Source organism: Rhinoderma darwinii, chromosome 4 (assembly GCF_050947455.1).
Source record: "Rhinoderma darwinii isolate aRhiDar2 chromosome 4, aRhiDar2.hap1, whole genome shotgun sequence".
In the NCBI taxonomy this organism is placed as follows: domain Eukaryota; kingdom Metazoa; phylum Chordata; class Amphibia; order Anura; family Rhinodermatidae; genus Rhinoderma; species Rhinoderma darwinii.
Genome location: NC_134690.1, coordinates 386,732,705 through 386,749,884, shown reverse-complemented (window position 1 = coordinate 386,749,884; position 17,180 = coordinate 386,732,705). Strand labels below are relative to the sequence as shown.

The following is a 17,180-nucleotide window of genomic DNA, read 5'->3' as shown; positions in this document are numbered from 1 at the left end:
CTGTATGGCGTTATCTACAGAGGGGGCTGTATGGCGCCATCTACAGAGGGGGCTGTATGGCGCCATCTACAGAGGGGGCTGTATGGCGCCATCTACAGAGGGGGCTGTATGGCGTTATCTACAGAGAGGGCTGTATGGCGTTTTCTACAGAGGGGGCTGTATGGCGTTTTCTACAGAGGGGGCTGTATGGCGTTTTCTACAGAGGGGGCTGTATGGCGTTTTCTACAGAGGGGCCTGTATGGCGTTTTCTACAGAGGGGGCTGTATGGCGTTTTCTACAGAGGGGTCTGTATGGCGCCATCTACAGAGGGGTCTGTATGGCGCCATCTACAGAGGGGGCTGTATGGCGTTTTCTACAGAGGGGGCTGTATGGCGTTTTCTACAGAGGGGGCTGTATGGCGTTTTCTACAGAGGGGGCTGTATGGCATTTTCTACAGAGGGGGCTGTATGGCGCCATCTACAGAGGGGGCTGTATGGCGCCATCTACAGAGGGGGCTGTATGGCGCCATCTACAGAGGGGGCTGTATGGCGCCATCTACAGAGGGGGCTGTATGGCGCTATCTACAGAGGGGGCTGTATGGCGCTATCTACAGAGGGGACTGTATGGCGCTATCTACAGAGGGCACTGTATGGCGCTATCTACAGAGGGGACTGTATGGCGCTATCTACAGAGGGGACTGTATGGCGCTATCTACAGAGGGGACTGTATGGCGCTATCTACAGAGGGGACTGTATGGCGCTATCTACAGAGGGGACTGTATGGCGCTATCTACAGAGGGGACTGTATGGCGCTATCTACAGAGGGGACTGTATGGCGCTATCTACAGAGGGGACTGTATGGCGCCATCTACAGAGGGGACTGTATGGCGCCATCTACAGAGGGGGCTGTATGGCGCTATCTACAGAGGGGGCTGTATGGCGTTTTCTACAGAGGGGGCTGTATGGCGTTTTCTACAGAGGGGGCTGTATGGCGTTTTCTACAGAGGGGGCTGTATGGCGTTTTCTACAGAGGGGGCTGTATGGCGTTTTCTACAGAGGGGGCTGTATGGCGTTTTCTACAGAGGGGGCTGTATGGCGTTTTCTACAGAGGGGGCTGTATGGCGCCATCTACAGAGGGGGCTGTATGGCGCTATCTACAGAGGGGACTGTATGGCGCTATCTACAGAGGGGACTGTATGGCGCTATCTACAGAGGGGACTGTATGGCGCTATCTACAGAGGGGACTGTATGGCGCTATCTACAGAGGGGACTGTATGGTGCTATCTACAGAGGGGACTGTATGGCGCTATCTACAGAGGGGACTGTATGGCGCCATCTACAGAGGGGACTGTATGGCGCCATCTACAGAGGGGGCTGTATGGCGCTATCTACAGAGGGGGCTGTATGGCGTTATCTACAGAGGGGGCTGTATGGCGTTTTCTACAGAGGGGGCTGTATGGCGTTTTCTACAGAGGGGGCTGTATGGCGTTTTCTACAGAGGGGGCTGTATGGCGTTTTCTACAGAGGGGGCTGTATGGCGTTTTCTACAGAGGGGGCTGTATGGCGTTTTCTACAGAGGGGGCTGTATGGCGTTTTCTACAGAGGGGGCTGTATGGCGTTTTCTACAGAGGGGGCTGTATGGCGTTATCTACAGAGGGGGCTGTATGGCGCCATCTACAGAGGGGGCTGTATGGCGCCATCTACAGAGGGGGCTGTATGGCGTTTTCTACAGAGGGGTCTGTATGGCGCCATCTACAGAGGGGGCTGTATGGCGCCATCTACAGAGGGGGCTGTATGGCGTTTTCTACAGAGGGGGCTGTATGGCGTTTTCTACAGAGGGGGCTGTATGGCGTTATCTACAGAGGGGGCTGTATGGCGTTATCTACAGAGGGGTCTGTATGGCGCCATCTACAGAGGGGGCTGTATAGCGCCATCTACAGAGGGGGCTGTATGACGTTATCTACAGGGGGGGGGCTGTATGGCGCTATCTACAGAGGGGACTGTATGGCGCTATCTACAGAGGGGACTGTATGGCGCTATCTACAGAAGGGACTGTATGGCGCTATCTACAGAAGGGACTGTATGGCGCTATCTACAGAGGGGACTGTATGGCGCTATCTACAGAGGGGGCTGTATGGCGCTATCTACAGAGGGGACTGTATGGCGCTATCTACAGAGGGGACTGTATGGCGCCATCTACAGAGGGGACTGTATGGCGCCATCTAAAGAGGGGGCTGTATGGCGCTATCTACAGAGGGGGCTGTATGGCGTTATCTACAGAGGGGGCTGTATGGCGTTATCTACAGAGGGGGCTGTATGGCGTTTTCTACAGAGGGGGCTGTATGGCGTTTTCTACAGAGGGGGCTGTATGGCGTTTTCTACAGAGGGGGCTGTATGGCGTTTTCTACAGAGGGGGCTGTATGGCGTTTTCTACAGAGGGGGCTGTATGGCGTTTTCTACAGAGGGGGCTGTATGGCGCCATCTACAGAGGGGGCTGTATGGCGCTATCTACAGAGGGGACTGTATGGCGCTATCTACAGAGGGGACTGTATGGCGCTATCTACAGAGGGGACTGTATGGCGCTATCTACAGAGGGGACTATGGCGCTATCTACAGAGGGGACTGTATGGCGCTATCTACAGAGGGGGCTGTATGGCGCTATCTACAGAGGGGGCTGTATGGCGTTATCTACAGTGGGGGCTGTATGGCGTTATCTACAGAGGGGGCTGTATGGCGCCATCTACAGAGGGGGCTGTATGGCGCCATCTACAGAGGGGGCTGTATGGCGTTATCTACAGAGAGGGCTGTATGGCGTTTTCTACAGAGGGGGCTGTATGGCGTTTTCTACAGAGGGGGCTGTATGGCGTTTTCAACAGAGGGGGCTGTATGGCGTTTTCTACAGAGGGGGCTGTATGGCGTTTTCTACAGAGGGGCCTGTATGGCGTTTTCTACAGAGGGGGCTGTATGGCGTTTTCTACAGAGGGGTCTGTATGGCGCCATCTACAGAGGGGGCTGTATGGCGCCATCTACAGAGGGGGCTGTATGGCGTTTTCTACAGAGGGGGCTGTATGGCGTTTTCTACAGAGGGGGCTGTATGGCGTTTTCTACAGAGGGGGCTGTATGGCATTTTCTACAGAGGGGGCTGTATGGCGCCATCTACAGAGGGGGCTGTATGGCGCCATCTACAGAGGGGGCTGTATGGCGCCATCTACAGAGGGGGCTGTATGGCGCTATCTACAGAGGGGACTGTATGGCGCTATCTACAGAGGGGGCTGTATGGCGCTATCTACAGAGGGGACTGTATGGCGCTATCTACAGAGGGGACTGTATGGCGCTATCTACAGAGGGGACTGTATGGCGCTATCTACAGAGGGGACTGTATGGCGCTATCTACAGAGGGGACTGTATGGCGCTATCTACAGAGGGGACTGTATGGCGCCATCTACAGAGGGGACTGTATGGCGCCATCTACAGAGGGGGCTGTATGGCGCTATCTACAGAGGGGGCTGTATGGCGTTATCTACAGAGGGGGCTGTATGGCGTTTTCTACAGAGGGGGCTGTATGGCGTTTTCTACAGAGGGGGCTGTATGGCGTTTTCTACAGAGGGGGCTGTATGGCGTTTTCTACAGAGGGGGCTGTATGGCGTTTTCTACAGAGGGGGCTGTATGGCGTTTTCTACAGAGGGGGCTGTATGGCGTTATCTACAGAGGGGGCTGTATGGCGCCATCTACAGAGGGGGCTGTATGGCGCCATCTACAGAGGGGGCTGTATGGCGTTTTCTACAGAGGGGTCTGTATGGCGCCATCTACAGAGGGGGCTGTATGGCGCCATCTACAGAGGGGGCTGTATGGCGTTTTCTACAGAGGGGGCTGTATGGCGTTTTCTACAGAGGGGGCTGTATGGCGTTATCTACAGAGGGGGCTGTATGGCGTTATCTACAGAGGGGTCTGTATGGCGCCATCTACAGAGGGGGCTGTATAGCGCCATCTACAGAGGGGGCTGTATGACGTTATCTACAGGGGGGGGGCTGTATGGCGCTATCTACAGAGGGGACTGTATGGCGCTATCTACAGAGGGGACTGTATGGCGCTATCTACAGAAGGGACTGTATGGCGCTATCTACAGAGGGGACTGTATGGCGCTATCTACAGAGGGGGCTGTATGGCGCTATCTACAGAGGGGACTGTATGGCGCTATCTACAGAGGGGACTGTATGGCGCCATCTACAGAGGGGACTGTATGGCGCCATCTACAGAGGGGGCTGTATGGCGCCATCTACAGAGGGGGCTGTATGGCGTTATCTACAGAGGGGGCTGTATGGCGTTTTCTACAGAGGGGGCTGTATGGCGTTTTCTACAGAGGGGGCTGTATGGCGTTTTCTACAGAGGGGGCTGTATGGCGTTTTCTACAGAGGGGGCTGTATGGCGTTTTCTACAGAGGGGGCTGTATGGCGTTATCTACAGAGGGGGCTGTATGGCGCCATCTACAGAGGGGGCTGTATGGCGCCATCTACAGAGGGGGCTGTATGGCGTTTTCTACAGAGGGGTCTGTATGGCGCCATCTACAGAGGGGGCTGTATGGCGCCATCTACAGAGGGGGCTGTATGGCGCCATCTACAGAGGGGGCTGTATGGCGTTTTCTACAGAGGGGGCTGTATGGCGTTTTCTACAGAGGGGGCTGTATGGCGTTATCTACAGAGGGGGCTGTATGGCGTTATCTACAGAGGGGTCTGTATGGCGCCATCTACAGAGGGGGCTGTATAGCGCCATCTACAGAGGGGGCTGTATGACGTTATCTACAGGGGGGGGCTGTATGGCGCTATCTACAGAGGGGACTGTATGGCGCTATCTACAGAGGGGACTGTATGGCGCCATCTACAGAGGGGACTGTATGGCGCTATCTACAGAAGGGACTGTATGGCGCTATCTACAGAGGGGACTGTATGGCGCTATCTACAGAGGGGGCTGTATGGCGCTATCTACAGGGGGCTGTATAGCACTTTCTACAGGGGGCTGTATGGCGCTATCTACAGAGGGGGCTGTATGGCGCTATCTACAGAGGGGTCTGTATGGCGTTATCTACAGGGGGTCTGTATGGCGTCATCTACAAGGGGTCTGTATGGCGTTCCCTACAGGGGGGGTCTGTAGGGAACGCCATACAGCCCCCCCCTGTAGGGAACGCCATACAGCCCCCCCCCTGTAGGGAACGCCATACAGCCCCCCCCTGTAGGGAACGCCATACAGCCCCCCCCTGTAGGGAACGCCATACAGCCCCCCCCTGTAGGGAACGCCATACAGCCCCCCCCCTGTAGGGAACGCCATACAGCCCCCCCCCCTGTAGGGAACGCCATACAGCCCCCCCCCCTGTAGGGAACGCCATACAGCCCCCCCTGTAGGGAACGCCATACAGCCCCCCCCCCTGTAGGGAACGCCATACAGCCCCCTTCCTGTAGGGAACGCCATACAGCCCCCTTCCTGTAGGGAACGCCATACAGCCCCCTTCCTGTAGGGAATGCCATACAGCCCCCTTCCTGTAGGGAACGCCATACAGCCCCCTTCCTGTAGGGAACGCCATACAGCCCCCTTCCTGTAGGGAACGCCATACAGCCCCCTTCCTGTAGGGAACGCCATACAGCCCCCTTCCTGTAGGGAACGCCATACAGCCCCCTTCCTGTAGGGAACGCCATACAGCCCCCTTCCTGTAGGGAACGCCATACAGCCCCCTTCCTGTAGGGAACGCCTTACAGCCCCCTTCCTGTAGGGAACGCCATACAGCCCCCTTCCTGTAGGGAACGCCATACAGCCCCCTTCCTGTAGGGAACGCCATACAGCCCCCTTCCTGTAGGGAACGCCATACAGCCCCCTTCCTGTAGGGAACGCCATACAGCCCCCCCTGTGGATAGTGCCATACAGCCCCCCCCCCTGTGGATAGTGCCATACAGCCCCCCCCTGTAGGGAACGCTATACAGCCCCCCCGTAGGGAACGCTATACAGCCCCCCCCCTGTAGGGAACGCCATACAGCGTCCCCAACCCCCCAAAAAAATGCGAACTACAGTGTGAGAAGACAAAAGACATGTATCCCCTATCCACAGGATTGGGGATACATGTGTGATCGCTGGCAGCGATAGGGAGAACGGGGGACCGAAAGTCCCCCAAGTTCTCCATGACTAACCTCTGACTTCCGGCGTCTGCGCAGCTCAATAAAAATGAAAGGAGCGCTGGTCACGCATGCGCACAAGCACGACCGACGCTCCATTCATTTCTACGGAGCTGCCGACACAGACCCCGGAAGTCCGAGGTTTGTGATAGAGAACTTCAGGGATACATGTCTTTTGTTTAATGGCAGAGCGGGGAGATAACTCCCTGCTCTGCCATAGTGTTCAGTGGCGTCACGCTGTAGCAGCCATAGCGGCTGCTAGTGGAGCCTCCGGCCATGGTGGGGGCCCGTGCCGGCAGGCGACACGGGCCCCCTCATGCCGCGGGCCCCGTAGCAGCCGCTACGGCTGCTATAGCGGTAGTTACGCCACTGGGTGGGGTAGTGTGGAGCGGTCTCACGGCCCGCTCCATAGAACGAGCGAGTCGTCTGTATAACAGCCGACGCTTCTGGGTAACAAGCGGGATCCCGCTCGTTTAACACGTTAAATGCCGTGGTAAATACCGACCCCCTTTAACGTTTCAGCCCCCGCGGAGCAATCGGGAGGTGCTGTTTGTTCACGTGGCAGCCTGAGGGACTGATGAAGGCCCCCAAGTCCGCCATCTTTGTACTCCATTGAAGCCCTGCTTCCGGCAGGGCTTCATGGGGGACTGTCAGTATCGCGATATACTGCAATACATTAAAGTGTTACTAAACATTTGACAAACTTCTGACATGTCATAGTGACATGTCAGAAGTTTGGATTGGTGGGGGTATGAGCACGGAGACCCCCACTAATCACTAGAACGAAGCAGCTGAAGTGCTCGTGTGAGCGCTCAGCTGCTTCGTTTCTGTTCGGCTTTTTCCGGAAAGCCGATGTATCGGAGTACGGGCTCATAGATTTTCTATTGAGTCCGTACACAGATACATTTATTTCCAGAAAAAGCCGAACAGACACGAAGCGGCTGAGCGCTCACATGAACACTTCAGCTGCTTCGTTCTAGCGATTGGTGGGGGTCTCAGTGTTCGGACACCCACCAATGAAAACTTCTGACATGTCACTATGACATGTCAGAAGTTTGTCAAACGTTTAGCTACACTTTAATATTGCAGTATATCATATATCGCTGGTTCAAGTCCCCTGGGGGGACAAGTAAAAAAACTGTAAAATAAAGTTGTTGTTTTTTTATAAATTAAAAAAAAAATGAAAAGTTAAAAAAAAAAAAAAACCCTCTTCCCATTTTCCCTCAAGCACAATGTAAAAAAAAAAAATTTACATTACTGGTATCGACGCGTCCGTAAAAATCTGAACTATTACAATATATCATTATTTAATCCGCACGGGGAACGCCATAAAAAATTAAACCCCGTCAGAATTGCTGTTTTGTGGTCACTTCATCTCCCATAAAAATGGAAATGAAAAGTGTTTAAAAAGTCTCATACACCCCTAAATGGTACTAATATAAAATACGTCTCGCCCCGCAAAAATTAAGCCCTCATACCATTAAATCGATGGAAAAATAAAAAAGTTATGGCTCTCAGAATATGGCGACGAAACTCAAATAACATTTTTAACAATCATTTTTTTTTTTTGTAAAAGTATAAAATATAAAAAAATATATAAATTTGGTATCGCTGTAATCGTATTGACCCGCAGAATAAAGTTACCGCACGGTGAACGCCGTAAAAACAAAACTACCCAATGGATTGAGGAATCACTGTTTTTTTCCTTTTCCACCCCACCAATATTTTCTTCCAGTTTCCCACTACATTATATAGTACAATAAATGGTGCTGTGAAAATCTACAACTCGTCCCGCAAAAAACAAGCCCTCATACGGCAATATCGACAGAACAATAAGGCCTAATTTACACGAGCGTGTGCGTTTTGCGCAGGCCAAAAAACGCAGCGTTTGTCATGCGCAAAAGGCACTTGACAGCTCCGTGTTTCATCAGTGTATGATGCGCAGCTGCGTGATTTTCGCGCAGCCGCCATCATAGAGATGAGGCTAGTCGACGTCAGTCACTGTCCAGGGTGCTGAAAGAGTTAACTTATCGGCAGTAACTCTTTCAGCACCCTCGACAGTGAATTCAGATCACAATATACACCAACCTGTGAATAAAAAAAAAGACGTTCATACTTACCAAGAACTTTCTGCTTCCTCCAGTCCGGTCTCCCGGCCGTTGCCTTGGTGACGCGTCCCTCTCTTGTCATCCTGCCCCACCTCCCTGGATGACGCGGCAGTCCATGTGACCGCTGCAGCCTGTGATTGGCTGCAGCCTGTGATTGGCTGCAACCTGTGCTTGGCCTGTGATTGGCTGCAGCTGTCACTTGGACTGAATTGTCATCCCGGGAGGTCAGACTGGAGGAAGAAGCCGGGAGTTATCGGTAAGTCAGAACTTCTTTTTTTTTTTTACACGTTCGTGTATATTGTGATCGGAAGTCACTGTCCAGGGTGCTGAACCAGTTTAACTCTTTCAGCACCCTGGACAGTGACTGTCTCCTGACGTCGCGTACCGGAAAATTTTTTGCCGGGTTCGGTCAAAACGAGTTCGGCCGAACCCGGTGAAGTTCGGTTCGCTCATCTCTAAGACACTCCGTTTGGATGTTTGTAAACAGAAAAGCATGTGGTGCTTTTCTGTTTTCATTCATCCTTTTGAGTGCTGTTGCGCGAATCACGCTGGTCGCATGGAAGTGCTTCCGTGCGGCATGCGTGGTTTTCACGCACCCATTGGTGCGTGATGCGCGAAAAACGCACGATTATAGAACATGTCGTGATTTTTACGCAACGCACTCGCGCTGCGCAAAAATCACGCATTGTCTGCACTGCCCCATAGAGTAATATAGGTGCGTACGACACGCGTGAAAAGCACGCGCGTCGTACGCGCGTATATTACGCTCGTGTAAATGAGGCCTAAAGAAGTTACGGCTTTTGGAAGGTGGGTAGGAAAAAACGAAAGTGAAAATCTGAAAAATGGCTGCGGCGGGAACATGATTTTTGTTTTCTTTTTTTGCTATTCTGCTTCAGATAGATTCAGTGTATGGATTTGTAGCCGTCTGCCATTGACTTAATGGGTGCGTGATGCGCGAACAACGCACAAATATAGGACATGTCGTGAGTTTTACGCAGCGGACTCATGCGTGAAACTCACGGACTGTCTGCACGGCCCCATAGACTAACATAGGTCCGTGCGAGGCGTGTGAAAATCACGCGCGTAGCACGGACGTATTACACGTTCGTCTAAATAAGCCCTGACAGCAATAATGCTGCATCCTGTGCGATTCTTGCCATCAAAAGTGACAGAAAATTTGGATGGAAATTCTGCAGTGTTTACGCGATGTTTGAACTTACCCTAAGGCCTCATGCACACGACCGTAGCCGTGTGCACGGCCGTGATTTTCGGGTCGGCCGGCTGCGGACTGTCAGCCGCAGGCCACCCGCAAATCGCGGGACATGCACATGGCCGCCGCCATTGTTTTCAATGAGCCCGGGCCGTGCAAGGACTGCAAAAACTACGGTCGTGTGCATGGCCCCATAGAAAAGAATGGGGCCGCAATTCTCCCGTGGATTTTCGGGGGAATTGCGGCCGCAAAAACACGCTCGTGTGCATGGGGCCTTAGGCCTTATTCACATGAGTATTTGCATCTGCAAAAAAATGCAGTTTTTCATGCATATTTTAGTCTGTGCTGCGTCAGTGTGGATTCCGTGTGGCGTCCGTGTTTATCTATAAGCGCTTCCTGGTTTTAGCTTTTCCTCTGCATTTCTTTAGCAACTGATTCGTCCGTGTTCTGTCGGTTATTTTTCAACCACCCATTGACTTCAACACGCAAGTTTGGTCTGCAAAAACAGACCAGAAAAGGACATGTGGTTACTTTCACGCAACTGACACATGATCCGTGAAAAAAACACGGATGTGTGAATAGCCCTATTGAATTGCATTGGTCACCGCGCTGTCCGTTATATAAACGGACAGCGCACAGACGTGAATCACATTTGTATGAATAAGACCTTATAAGACGCAGCCTAGTTTGGGCCTTAAGGTGGATTCACACGAACGTGTATTGCGTCCGTGCGGGCCGCGTGGTTTTCATGCGCCACGCACAGACCAATACAAGTCTATGGGGCAGTACAGACAGTCTGTGCTTTTTGCGCTGCGTTTGTCCACTGCGCAAAAAGCGCGACATGGTCAATATCTCCGCGTATTTCGCGCATCACGCACCCATTGAAGTCAATGGGTGCGTGAAAACCATGCAGGTCGCACGGAAGCACCTCCGTGCGAACTGCCTCTTTCGCGCACCAGCTGTCAAAAGGATGAATGTAAACAGAAAAGCACCACGTGCTTTTCTGTTTACAAACATCCAAATGGCGTGTCATAATGATGGCGGCTGCGCGAATAGCACGCAGCCGCGCATCATATGATGCTGCCTCACGGAGCAGGCAAGTGGCTTTTGCGCAGGCAAAACGCCGCGTGTTTTGCGTGCACAAAAACGCCACGCACGTCTCATTCAGCCCTTTGGCTCAGAGCCCATTTTTCAAATCTCACATATTTCACTTTATGTGGTAATAACGTCGGAATGCTTAAACCTATCCAAGCGATTCTGAGACTGTTTTCTCGTGAGACATTGGGCTTCATGTTAGTGGTAAAATTTGGTCGATATATTCAGTGTTTATTGGTGAAAAATATAATTTAAATGCATCTGCTTGTAAGACAGAGGGTTATAGCACCCAAAATAGTGACTAGCTCACATTTCTCATATGTCTACTTTATGTTGGTATCATTTTTTGAACATTCTTTTATTTTTCTAGGACGTTATAAGGCTTAGAACATAAACAGCAATTTCTCATATTTTGAATAAAATTTCAAAAGCTTCTTTTTTTTTTTTTTTTAGGTTACAGTTCAGTTCTGAAGTTGCTTTGAGGGGCCTATATATTAGAAACCCCATCAAACACCCCATTTTAGAAACTAGACCCCTCAAAGTATTCAAAACAGCATTTAGAAAGTTTATTAACCCTTTAGGTGTTTCACAGGAATTTAAAGCAAAGTAGAGGTGAAGTTTTTTCCTGTAAAACAGAAGATTTTACCAGAGAAACGCAACTGAATATTTATTGCCCAGATTCTGCAGTTTTTAGGAATATCCCACATGTGGCCCTAGTGCGCTAATGGACTGAAACACCGGCCTCCGAAGCAAAGGAGCACCTAGAGGATTTTGAGGCCTCCTTTTTGTTAGATTATATTTTAGGCCCCATGACAGGTTTGAAGAGGTCTTGTGGTGCCAAAACTATGGAGACCCCCAAAAGTGACCCCATTTGGCAAACTACACCCCTCAAGGAATTTATCGAGGGGTATAGTGGGCACTTAGACCATACTTTTTTTTTTTTGCTGCATTTTGTGGAAGTAGACTTTGAAATTGAAAATCATATATTTTTCCTATAAAAGTTAAAATTTTTTAAAAGGAATATGAGAAAAAGCACCCCAACAATTTAAAAGCAATTTCTCCCGATTACGGCAATACCCCCCCCCCCCCCCCATATGTGGTCATAAACTGCTGGTTGGACACACGGCAGGGCTCTGAAATGCAGGAGCGCTATTTGGCATGTAGATTTTGCTGGATTGGTTTCTGGGCGCCATGTTACATTTGCGGAGCTTCTGAGGTACCAGTACAGGGGAAACCCCTTAAAAGTGATCCCATTTTGGAAACTAGACCCCTTGAGGAATTCATTGTAGTTTTCATGGGGTGCATGCGACTTTTTGATGAGCATTTATTCTATTTTTAAAGAGGCGTGGTGACTAATAAACCGCTACTCTATGTTTATTTTTATTCCTTTTTGTTTTGTTTTTTTACAGCAATCACCGTGCGCTATAAATGACACATTCACTTTATTTTGCGGGGCGATACGATTACAGCGATACCAGATGTTTATAGTTTTTTTGTCTTATGGCGTTTGATTATTTATAAAAAGTATTTTATCGTGCAATTACTTTTTGTGTTGCCTTATTCTAAGAGCCAGAACTTTTTAATTTTTCCATCAAGAAAGCCGTGCGAGGACTTGTTTTCTGCGTAACGAACTGTAGTTTCGATCAGGACCATTTTAGGGTACATGCGACTTTTTGATCTTTTTATTCTATTTTTTGGAAGGTGAAGTGACCAAAAAATTGTGATTCCGGTACGGTTTATTATTATTATTTTCTTTTATGGCGTTCACCGTGTCGGATAAATAACAAAATACTTTTGTAGTTCAGGTTATTACGGACGCGGCGATACCAATTATGTATAGTTTATTTATTTTATTTAAATTTTTAATAAAAAGGGACTGATAAGGGAAAAGGGGGATTTCTGCTTTTATTACTTTAAAACTTTTATTTTTTTATTTTTATACAACTTATTTTGACTTTTTTTACTTTGTCCCACTAGGGGACTTGAGGGCATTAGGCCCTGATCCCTATTCTAATACATTGCACTGCATGACTTTGTCAGGACCCGCTAGGCTTCCGTAGATGGCATAGCCATTGTTAGGCCTCCGGATGCTGTAGCAGCCATCGCCGGCCATGATAGTGTCACGGGACGTCAATGTTGCTTTAACCCCTAAGAAGCCGCGATCGCTATTAAACGTGGCTGCTAAGGGGTTAATCGGCGTGGACAACGTGATCGGCCCCCGCTGAAGGAGCTGCGGCAACTGCTGTACGAGACAGCAGTTGTCGCAGCGCATAAAAGTGCCGTGGGGGGGACGTAAGGGCGGTTATTCTCATGACCTACTATTCGGTCACGGAGCGCGAACGCTTTACTTAGCGTGGCCTAATAGTAGGTCATGGAGCGTTAAGGGGTTAAAGAGCGTAAACTTATACCAGGCAGGCACAAAGTGCGCCAAATTTATCCCGGTGATACGTGCTGCATGATAGTTTTGGCGCTTCTTGCATTTTCTCTTTCTCATACCACTTTTGATTTGGCTTACTTGGCGCCAGATTTTTGTGCCAGTTTTTTATTTTTGCGAATTTTAAGCCTTATGACAAAAACACGGAAAACTTTTTCAAAGTGTCCAGTCAGGAGCAAACATCAAATTAGCATTTTTTCGACACTTTCTAGACCCAGACACGGTGGTACATCTGTCCCGATACGATCTGAAAAATAGAATTAAAAAAAAAAAAACACAGGCGAATTTAACCCATTCAAAGCCACTTTGACTTTGCAAACTTTATTCCCATGCTGCAAAGTGTCAGAAAAAGTTTTTTCTTTCAAACTTGTTTGTCTTCTGTTTCCTGATCGAATGATCGAATGAACGCCTCCCACGTTGTACGATCACAGCGCATATAAAAAAAAAAAAGCCGAAGAAAAACGAGCGAGATAATAGTCGACCAATCAGGAGGCGTCTGTATGACATACTGACAGCACACGGCAGGCAGAGGGCCTGCGAGTCACACTAGCCCAATCCCAAGGCCGGGTACAGTAACCAATGACGAGCGGGCCCTGCACACACCAATTACTGCCGGCCTTACAGACAACTCAGGAACTGGCTTTGCTTTCGAGATTGCTTGCCAGAAAGGGAGAACTGTGCATGGCCAGTCCCTGCCCGGCAGCTGCACACAGTGGAATATACCGCACATGGACCCCTGTAATAACACTGTCTCCTATGCCGCCCCATGCAAAAAAACTCCAGCCGCAAGTTAACTTTTAAAAGAAGAAGAAACAGGTAGAGCCTGAATTTTTGTATTCTCTTAGTTCTGCCGTATCTGAATGTGCACGACGTCTGAGCTGCCTGCGGTGCCGTGCGTGACAGTTAACCCTGGCAGTGCCATTCATGCTCCTCCGCAGGTTGCACGAGGATTGACTTGGGGACAGTCTTTTTCTTTTTTTGCATTGGGCGCAGGCGAATATTCCCCGGTGTCGTGTTTCGGCGGTGTGCGGGGAGATTAGGGTGGCTCGCACTTTATTTCTAATGGGAACAAGTGGGCTGAGGTTTGACGTGAGGCTGCGCTGCTGTCAGAAGTGACATATGGAAATGGGAGCGGGGGGGGGGGGGGGAGGAGGCTCTGAACCAATCTGTTTGGTTCATAGGGAGTTTTTTGTTTTTTTTTTACATAGTGGGGGTGGGGAAAACTTTTACTAGGATGTAGTGGGGGGGGGGGGGTCACAGTAATTCTAGGTAGAGACTGTCGCTGCGAGTTGTCATCTATATGTCTAGTGTTAGTATTTATGGAATTTGGTGGAGAATATCAAAACCGCCGGTAATTCCACACCTAGTGGTGCGTTTTTTGATGCATTTCTAAGTGCGGTTTTTACATTTTGATTCGGAAATAGGTGCGGATTTTGTTGCGTTTTTTTGTTGTTTTTTTTTAGAAACTTGTCGGATATAATTTTCAAGTGGAAACGCAAAATAAATTGGCATGTTGCAGATTTTAAAGTACGCTCCAGGGGTCAATTTACATGCGGAAAAATTCTGCAACGTGTAGATGAGATCTCTTGGAATCTCATCTACGTTGCTGGTACCGTATTACGCTGCGGATTTGCTGCAGAAAAATCTGTTCCGTAAATGTGCGAGTAATACGCGTCATGTGCATTTGGCCTTAGGCGCTGTGTGGGTGGCATACTCTCGGCGTGCATGTATAAGGTGTGCCGCCGAACATACATATGTCTGCCATTGTAAAACGTAAATCGCCTTGTATTGAAAAATGAAGTAGACTTCTATTTCAATACAGTATATGTCAAGATATACGGATATATACCGGGCAAACTGCCAAAATGACATCTACGCTGACGTATACTTGGAAAGTGGCGTACAGGCGACATATTCCTCGTAGGGCACATGCACACAACCGTATTACGACTCCATACGAGTTGTACAAATCCATAATATAACACCTATAGAAGTCTACGGGGCCGTACCGTAACAAAAAAAAATTGGCGCGCTGCATCGGAGGCCGTTTAACAGCGGTTTCTCCTAACTACAGTGCCATAAGGAAGCACCATATGGCGCCACATGCAGAGCTCCGCCATAGGGGCTCCAATGCCCTCTTACAGGCTCCTTACACACACCAGGCCTCATGTATTATGCACAAAACGGAGATAAATCTGCACGACTAATAAAATGACCCCTTATATAGTCCTGTGGGGATCCCTATAGTGTTCTCGCACATTACGTCACATTGCTGTTTTTTTTTTTAAAAATTCAGAATATTTCCTTTTTTTTTTATTGTTCTTTTTCATTTAAGTTTTTTGCTTTTCAACTTTTTGTAACTTTTTTTTTTTTCGGCTGCGGCACCGTTTCTGCGGCATATTTATACATCACTATTCGGCCTTCTTATGTTCAGAATCGAAACACAACATAATAGACGTTTTCAGGCAGTTTCCGTTGAAGCTGTAATAGGAGCAGGTCACGTTTTTCCCCCCGATATAAAACGATACTGCTTACAGCGAGGCTGGTGATCGCCGATCGTAGCGTAAAGCTATAATTCTGGAAATGATCGTGATCACGGATTCCATTATTTGACATTCATTTTACTTTCATGACTTCAAAGTGACAAGTCCAGCCAGCGACCTGTTAACAGGATACAGACGTCTCCGCGCGGCCTCCGACTTTACGTGGCTGTATTGTTTTATTGTTGTTTTCCGTATTACCGGACTATGAATTATTTGGTCAGTGAGAGATGACGGGAGAGACCGCAGTAAAAATTATTGTAAAGTCTCGTGACACGGCCATATTACCTCCGAGACGTAATAGTCTATAGGGCCATTTTGTACCTCTGTATCCCTCTAATCTTATAGGAAAGCGCATTGCGTTTTTTTTTTGGCATGTTACAAAGGTATTGCGTCCGTGTGCTGTCCGTGATTTTCACGCACGTGTTGACTTCAATGGGTGCGTGATGCACAAAAACGCTCAAGTATAGGACATGCAGTGTTTTACGCAGCGGACACACGCTGCGTGAAAAACACGGAATGTCTGAATGGCCCCATTGACTTGCATAGGTCCGTGCGACGTGCGTGATTTTCACGCGGGTATCACGGACGTGAAATACGCTCGTGTAAATAAGGCCTTAATCTGGATTTATCTCATTCTACAATGGCTGTCGGTTTTGTGGGGGTTTTTCGTTAGAAAATGTAAGCGAGGCGAAGGATAAAAATTTAGGTACTTGGCCGTATGACGCTGATCCCGAATATATCTCCTATAGAATTCTATAAATCCTTATTGTACCTCTTTCTGCCTCCGATTTTACACAGGATTTTAAGATTAAAAAAATAGTTGCTTGGCGTTTTACGAATACATTTTTACATACACATATTGCTTCTATGTAAGAATACAATGCCCTCGGATGTGGCGCAATCTAGAATAAAATGACGTAAGCGTCGCCGCACACAGATTTGCCTCGTCCATAAGGTATTACTTAGGGAAGCTTTATCCCTCTGTGACCTGTCACGCGTTTTACAAGACACGGCCTAAATCAGACGATCCGAAAAAGATTGGTTTAGAGGAACAGAAATGCCAGGCGACCGAGCCTCCGAAAATGTACATGAACTACGTAAAAAATGTTTCTCTGGTAATCCGCACATTATTATAGACTCTATATGTGAATCGCGTCGCTCTCATTATGGCAGGTTCACATGTCCACGTTATGAATAAGATCTCCTAAATCGGAGAAAGGTCGAATCTCAAAGGAAAGTTTTCCTCCTCACCTGTCTGGAGCCATTCCTACTTTTACTTAAAAAATAAAAAAAAATATTAAAAGCATGAATAAAACAAACATGAGAACAGAGACCTACAGAGGACGGCCCTATAGACTTCTATGTGTGCCATAATAATGCTGCGTACATCGCTGAGGTAAGACGGAGCCGCCATGCACGAGTCTGTGATCTGTAGGGATAACCTGTGATCCATAACTATTGGCTATAGATTGTGTGCGTGTGCGTGTGCGTGTGCGTGTGTGTGTGTGTTCCCCCCCCCCCAAGATCCCCCCCCAAAAAAATGCTATATTATTTTTTTACATAAAACTGTTTTTTTTCGCTGCGTTTCCTCAGTGGATTTGTGTTGCATTTTTTTATTCTTTTTTTATTTAGTAAATTACATTTTCCTGTAATT

The 17,180-nt window shown here is 48.8% G+C and overlaps 1 protein-coding gene across 5 annotated transcripts in view; it reads left to right on the top strand.

The window, feature by feature from the left end:
• The window catches only part of TRERF1 (transcriptional regulating factor 1), a 151,718-nt gene that overhangs the window by 20,481 nt on the left and 114,057 nt on the right, over nt 1–17,180 (top strand). The window contains exon 1 of one of the 5 annotated variants that reach the window (XM_075863262.1): nt 13,563–13,799. The exons of the other annotated variants lie outside the window; for them this stretch is intronic. The gene's annotated coding sequence lies outside the window, so the exon portion shown is untranslated. Of the gene's footprint in view, nt 1–13,562; nt 13,800–17,180 lie in introns of those variants that run through there. 5 annotated transcript variants of the gene reach the window in all.